Genomic DNA, 7,747 nt, shown 5'->3' with positions numbered 1-7,747 from the left:
AACATCTGGTCGGAAATCATCCACGCGCATATGCACTAGGTTAATATTCGGCGGTTCTACGGTGGATCAGACTGTAAAGCTATTATTGGTATCATCCACTTGATGAAAGTTATTGTATTTAAATTAAGCCCGGTTACGCATGCAACACCCACTTCTTCTTTTATGAAAACGTTAATGTAAAAGTACGAAGACGCATAATTTAAGAATCTTTTAGAAATAAAACCAGAGATAAGTCTTGGATGACGCAAAGCAAGCATAACACTAAGCTGTAGACTGTAAGTACGCCCTAGGTTTTACAAATATAGTTTAAAAAGTGATAGATTTGTAACTTAATTGTCATTTCATCTTTCCTTCTACAACTCGTTACAACTAAAAGTCTCGCGTAACCTCGAAATACCGTAACCCAAGTTCATGTGAGATCTCGCAATGTCTCGTACCCTCAACGTGTCCGTTTATGAATGCATTGTTAGTTCTCGCGAGGCTTAGCAGACAGTGACGTCGCGTATCGTGCGAGGATTCATGGCGGAATCTGTGATACTGGTAAAACCAAATAATATCATTTTTATATTTATTTTGTTGCTCATGCATTTGTTAAAGGTTTGCGTGTTATAAATAATCCAGAAGAATAAAAAAAATGGCAATCTGGACCCGACTTGTGAAGGAAGGGGTAATTGGAAAAGGGAACGAATATTGCTAACCGACGCTGCATGGCGGGCTGCAAGGAGTAGAAGCGAGCAAACCGCGCCGCTCTCCAGAATCAAGCTGAGGGCCTAGGCCAGCATTTCTTTTGTGCAAAGCTGAAGTCGCATCTAGAAGTCATCTGGGCGGCTCTTAAGTCTTAGTATTTTCAGTGGCAGCCACTACTCTTGCAATCTTCACGATGCCTTTGTTGTTCTTGTGTGTTTTATGTGGTTCACAATCGGTGAAGTTAAACTGTAGCAGTGGATTGTTGAGATTAAACTTTAGCTAGTTCGGTGGTTTTTTTTTTATTATTGGTGCGAATTTAACAGAACCTAGTTAAAATATCTGACTTATTTTATACATCCACCAGCTGGTAGCTATCCCAGTGATCTCGACAGTAACTTTTTATCAATAACTAATGAATGAGTGAACTATTTTTTTTTAATGTACTGTAACATAATGCTTTTGGCTTTGGGTGTCAAATAATGAATGGTAGAATATGGAAACACTTGTTGCACAAAAAAATCTCTGTGGTGTTAACATACTGACTTAATTTTCCATGTGCCTTCCCTTTTTAGGCACATCGAGAAGTTTTAAAACATATTTAGATAATTACAACGTTTGGAAGGTCATGCATATGAATTGCTGTACCATGAAAAGCATGATAGGGAGGTATTTGCCTGTTAAATGCAACCTTTAATATTTTGTTACAATAGCTTAATTTGCCTGAACAGCAATAATTGCATGGCATTGTGTAAACTGTAAAGACCCCCTTGGCTCATACTTTTATTACTAGGTGGAACTAAAGTACAATGTGAACTGAAAAAGAGTGTTTCCTTATATTGGATACAATTGTCACCATCCTCTGATAATTTTCATCTTAAAATCTACAGGCTTAGTCAAAGTTACATAAAGTTGGTGTTGGTTTTAGGGTTGAGAAATACTGCTATTAAGATTTTTTATTTTTGTTCTTACTTATTTAAACATACAAGGATTGTGAGTTACTCTGGCAATAATCAAGTTTGACTCTTTTTTTTCTCCATAGACACTTTGAACTGTAAAGAAAACTCTTTCCGTTATTTTCCACTTGGCAGCAAGCTACAGAAGCCGAACTGAAGATCAGGGAATAGGTGAGGGGTTTTTGTCTGTTTAATTTTTACTTTTAGACCTATGTCGCGTGCCACACTTTTGCTCGTCAACACAGTGAAAGTTGTTGTAACTGCATTGCCAAATAAGTTGATAGAGATTTGTGCATTATATACAATCTTTAAACTTATAGTAAACTTACAGTAAATTGAAATAATTTACAGATATGGATAACCCGTCAATTTTATATGTAGCAGAAAAATAAGAAATTGGTTTTTCTAATAACAATTTTGGGTGTTTTTGAAGGGTATGAAATATCATTTGTTCCAAAATGAAATAGATAAAATGGCTATTATGAAATAATCACATTCAAAAGTATATGTGTGTATATATATATATATATATATATATATATATATATATATATATATATATAATGTGTGTGTGTAAATATATGTATTTCTGTATGTATATGAGTCAATAGTGAAAAAAGTGTAATGAAATAAACTTATATTTATTATGAAAAAGTATCCAATTATGAAATAGTGTCTATTTTACATTGGCTTAAAATTGTACTTTACTTACAGTCAGTTATTTCAGAGTTTATTTCAAAATAGCTTTATTGTTAAATAATGTTTTTATTCCACAATGCATTTTTTTCCCCAAGTTGCTGTTTTAATGTTTCTTTTCATGTTGGTTTTGTCACTTGTCAATCAAGACCAACCTGGCCCTATTTCTTTTGGTTAATCTTTTGCTGTCAATTACTTTGCTTCATTGTGGGCAGTAAGCTGCCAAACATCTTTTAGTGCTACATTTCTCACAAAGTAATAAAACATTAAGGAATTAAGAGTTGTGATAGCTTTGCAGACAAAATAATATGGAGATACTTTAACAAATTATAACTGTTCTAGGCAGCGTGTGCAATTATTAAACAATAAACTCTGCATTAAAAGCCTAATGACCTAGGTGCACATCCTCACTGTTACAGTCCTTGGGAAATACCTGGTAAAATATACCACGCTGCTAGACTTGCGCTGTTACCATCTTTAATGTAATGCTGCCATGGTATCTACTTATTTGCCACACTCTCTGTCACTCATCAAAAGTCTCTACCTAACATCTGGAATGTTCTCAAGACATGTGGATGCAGGGGCTAACTCCCATTTCCCTTAAACAGGTTGCTTTCATGCAGTCATTTAGCCCATCCGAAGAGCAGTCAGTTGACCACAATGTTATGCTATTTTAAGACTAATAAACAATGCATAATATTTTTGTTGATTAAGATCAATTGAGTACCATGTCCGCACAGGAGGTCACCTGGAATTTCTAGCCTTGGACATTCTGCATTAACGTATGTCTATAGCCCTTTTTGCACAGGACTAAAAATATAGAAATCTCTTATAATAATTACTTTACCCCACCTCCTAGTATAAAAGTAATCCCATCCAAATGTGGTTTTAAACAACTAATGACTTCATGAATGTCAACATTTTAAAGGCATTTCTGTCTAAGCATTTCTAATGTATCCCCAACTTGTTTTAAAATAGCATCATGTGTCAATGATCTGTTCTATTCAAACTAACCATCCTAGCTTTTAACTGCCTCTGCATGTTTGCAATTTGAAATGCAATTAGCGCTTAAATTCTTTGGCAGCCTACTGTCCGCATTCAGGGAAAAATAATCAACAGCAATCGGTTAACCAATAGGAATAGGTTCAGCCTCGTGGTAATTGACAAGTGATTGATGAAACCATTGTTTAAAAAAAAAAAAAAAAAAGCTCTTAGAAATAAATAACACTAGCATTAAAAGTCAGTCAGTCATTTTCTAACCCACTTAGCCCTAAACATGGTCACAGGGAGTGCTGGATCTTATCCCAGCTAGCACAGGACACAAGGTAGGAACAAACTCGGGGCAGGGTGCCAGTCCATCGCAGGGTGAACACACAGACACATACAAACTCCAGCCACACACAAGGGCCAATTTAATATCTCCAGTTCACCTATCCTACATGTCTTTGGACTCTGGGAGGAAACCGGAGCACCTGGAGGAAAACCCAACATACATGGGGAACATGCAAACTCCGTGTAGGGAGGACCTGAGACGTAAGTCCTGGTCTCCTTACAACGAGGCAGCGCTATCTGGCATTAAAAGTGCCATTTGGAAAAGTTGCATTGTGAAATAAAAACACTCCTTGAAAATAAGACCATTTTAAAAAGTAACTATAATTTTTAACCAAAATTTAAAAAAACATTGTGTTTCATAATTGATTTTTTTTTCGTCACAGTTGATTTATATATCATACTACTTTTGCATATGATTATTTCATAATTGCCTTTTTATTTCATTTTGGCAGAAATGATATTACATTAAAATGGTATAATGCATGGCATTTCTAAAGCAAAACACTTGTTTGTAATTTGTTTAATGGTTTGTGAGGTTCAAATCATTGTCCTTAAACTCTAAGGAGAAACTTTTTTTTCTCTTTTTTTCTCCTTATGTGTCTTTTATACTTTAGAACCATATCACTTGACTGTTCTAAATTTCCAAAGTCAATGGCAGAACTAATTGGGTTCAAACCTCCTTAAAGGGGCTGTGCACCACCCAGGAAGTTCATAAGTCCAGGTACTGGGGTTTTATTTTGTGTTTTAGAATAAGGCTTTTGCATATCCTTTACCTGGTAAATTTCAACAATATTTCGGTGAGTTATTGTGCAAAAATATGTTTACTTGGAGCCTGTTTTTTCTAAAGCTGTCATATCAGCTTCACCATATGTGACTGTAATTTAAATATAAGAAGCACAATTAAGTTTTTTTTTTTTGGCAAGTAAGTAATTTACTTAAGTTGACATGTTAATTATTGTTCATATTTATTTCATACAGGTGAATTAGCAGTGCAGAGCTTCTCACTACTGCCTCACAATACCAGTGCCCTGGGCTCTAATCCTAAACCTGGTCATTGTCCTTATGGAGTCTATATGTTCTCCCTGTGTGTTCTAGGGTTCTCATGATTCTGAATTAGTGATGAGAGAGAATGTGTACTACACAGTAGGGTTGATAGGATACCAAAATTTCAAACTGATAATGTGATTTCAAATAGTACTCATAATCAATACCATGTTCGATGCTCAATACAGTATTTTATTCAACTCAATAAAAAGCATATTTAAATAAATTGAAATTCTGTTTGCATAAAATCTTTACGCTGCTGAAAACAAATGATAGACATTTTAGTCAATAAATGCAAATACTTCAAAAAGTTCAATCTTTTGTAAAAGGTAAGAAAAAGGTTCTGTAAACCAAAAAGGTAAAGAGGTTTAAATTTGGTCAACTGATTTTTTTTTTTTTTTTTTATACATTGATGAAAACAAATACTGTTTCTCACGTAGTACAATTAAATGTTGCACGTGTTATTAAATGTTTATTGAATAAGTAAGCAGTTATTTGTACACAATATGCATTACATTTTTAAATAATCATTCAAGTAAAAAGAACAGTAATGTGGTCTATTGTTAACTGTGTTGTTTAGAAAAGTAACACAGAAAGAGAGGTTAGGAGAATGCACTGATACAGCGCATTGCCGCACCCACCACATGACAAACCAACTCAGGATCCCAGATTAGGACCCGAGTGCAGCTATGCAATGGGTGACACCTCAGCACCACACTAGTTCAGATGGAATAGAACAGTGTGACTTTTTTATGGTGGCTGGAGTGCCAATTCTGCCACCAACCCCCAGCAGGTTGGAGGGCCTACATGCTGGGCTGGATGCAGATTAACGTCATACCCAATATGGAGCAATTGCAGGTTAAGGGCTTTGCTCAAGGGCCCAACGAAGTAGTCACTTTTGGCATTAACAGGATTCGAACTGGCAACCTTCCGATTGCCAATGCAAATCCCTAGCCTCAGAGACACCACTCTGCCCTGTATACTTTAAATATGTTTAAAAGCGTTGCATAAATGCAAATAGTGCACACTGCATTTTTTTGTGTAAATAAACTGCAATGTCTTTGTAACTTCCAAATTTTTTGCAAGAAATACTAGCATGTCAAATGCACTTCCATGATGCTTACTGTTGTTGGGCTGTAAATGAGCCCTGACGTACTAAATCCAAGCTCTGAAGTACACCTGGAACATTATGACCACATGGAGGAGTCACGCCACTCTCTATACAGTCGAGCTCTAAAAGCTTATGGCACCTTACATTATATAGTAAGTGTAATGAAATACATGCTTCCTGGACGCCAAAGGGTGCATGCCCCACACACCAAGGGGGACTTTCCTGTCTAGGACTTCATATGGGCTTGGACTGTCACTGCCTTTAAGTGTTTGACTAAATGGATTGTTAGCCACTTTAGTCGGTATTGTGCAGTAGCAAAGCTTGCATACAGGCTTATATGTTACCTTGTGGTTTTCCATCCCCATTTGTCAAGCGGCAAAGTAATCACAGACTACACTATGGCTGTCCTCTTTGTCATTTAAGTGTGCTAGTGAAGGCTCTGAAGCCACGTAAGTTGCTGTGTTAACACCTTTGAGTTTGTATAAAGAGGGCTGCATATCTAGCCAAATTGAAGTAATTTTAAAATGTTAAAATTGATAGTTTTTAAAACCCTGTTACACAGTGTCTGTAGTTTTGCCATTTTGCTAAAGGCCTTTATGGCTGTTTAATATTCCAAGCTTGCATTTCTGTTAAAGTGGGTTTTTTTCCCCACTCTAATATAATCTTGACTAGCTGAAATACCCAGCATTGCCTGGGAGGAAAGTAAAGTGTTTTTGTTTTTCTTTTTTTTTTTAATTGTTTGAGAAAAAAAAAACTTTAAATTAACAAACAATAAAGATTCGCCAATGTGCTTGTCTTGCAATCTTGTATGTATGTTATCATCCAGTTGATGCTTGGAACCAGCCAACTCCATTTAAATTCAAAAGCAACAGGGTGTGGTGGTGCTCAAACATAAAGAATGCTGGCAGTCACCTCCAGTTCGCCCTCTGGTGGTCATTATGAGTGTCAACTGGATGATAACATGCATACAATACCGTTAAGATCATACCCCTAGAAGGTGGTGGGTTAGGGTTGATTTCACCCTACAGTATTTTTTGTCGAAGAATGAGAAACGTGTACCAAGTTTCATGAAAATCGCTCCAGCCGTTCAGAAGTGATGCTGGAACATACATACATACACACATTCATTGACTTTTATATATATATATATATATTGATTTACACTGTTACCAGTACATCATGTAAGTTGATCCTTAATATTTGTGCATTTAATTTTGAAGACTTAAAGCATTTGCATTATTTTTTAATAACCTTTTTTTTTTTTTTTTTTTTTGCTTTTGAGATGGTAACCACACACGTTTGTGGGCTTCATGGCTATTTGAAGTAGAGAAAAAAATGAGAGGTGTTATACATGCAAATTTATGAAGCGGCTAGTATCCTACTAAGCGCTTCACAGGTCCTGCTCTCTCTGCCATTGTAAATGATCTCATCCTTGTATATTTGTTGATTTTTTTTTTTTTCTTCAGTAAAAAAAATAAAAATATGCAAGTGTTGTGTTACCATTATGCCCGTAAAGCATAGCACAAGTCCTTCAGGCTCTAAGCCCAACTGTGCAAAGTCAGTGATTCCGACTAGTGATAAAGTAAGCGTGTTAGATAAACTTGGTGCCGGAATGTCGGTAGCCACGGCCAGCTGGCTAGAGACAATGAGGCTGCTGATCCTATCATCAATCTCAGCCTCAAGGTTAAACATCAGCTTGCGTCTGCTGTGATCCCATATTCAAAGACCGTTAAGGATTTCAAGCAGCACACAAAGCAGAATTTGCTGAATGATCACTTCAAGCCGGTGCGTCCTTAACAATCTCCATCTTCCAACTGTGGTGTCAGAGGATGCCAAGACTGGTGAGGTCTCGACAACAGCTAGTGGTTTTTTTTTTTTGTTTGTTTTTTTTTTTGAGATGTCGGCACAAAAGGTCACAGAATTT

The 7,747-nt window shown here is 36.2% G+C and overlaps 1 protein-coding gene across 3 annotated transcripts in view; it reads left to right on the top strand.

The window, feature by feature from the left end:
- Window positions 1-443: 443 nt before the first annotated feature.
- puf60b (poly-U binding splicing factor b) overlaps window positions 444-7,747 on the top strand; it is a 68,944-nt gene continuing 61,640 nt past the window's right edge. For 2 of the 3 annotated variants that reach the window (XM_028804220.2, XM_028804222.2), the window contains exons 1-2: window positions 444-540; window positions 1,727-1,811. The gene's annotated coding sequence lies outside the window, so the exon portion shown is untranslated. Of the gene's footprint in view, window positions 541-1,726; window positions 1,812-4,282; window positions 4,390-7,747 lie in introns of all 3 variants that reach the window. The other variant, XM_028804221.2, reaches the window with a different exon arrangement.

Source organism: Erpetoichthys calabaricus, chromosome 6 (genome assembly GCF_900747795.2).
Source record: "Erpetoichthys calabaricus chromosome 6, fErpCal1.3, whole genome shotgun sequence".
Taxonomy (NCBI): Eukaryota; Metazoa; Chordata; class Cladistia; order Polypteriformes; family Polypteridae; genus Erpetoichthys; species Erpetoichthys calabaricus.
This window is presented reverse-complemented; position numbering and strand designations above follow the sequence as displayed.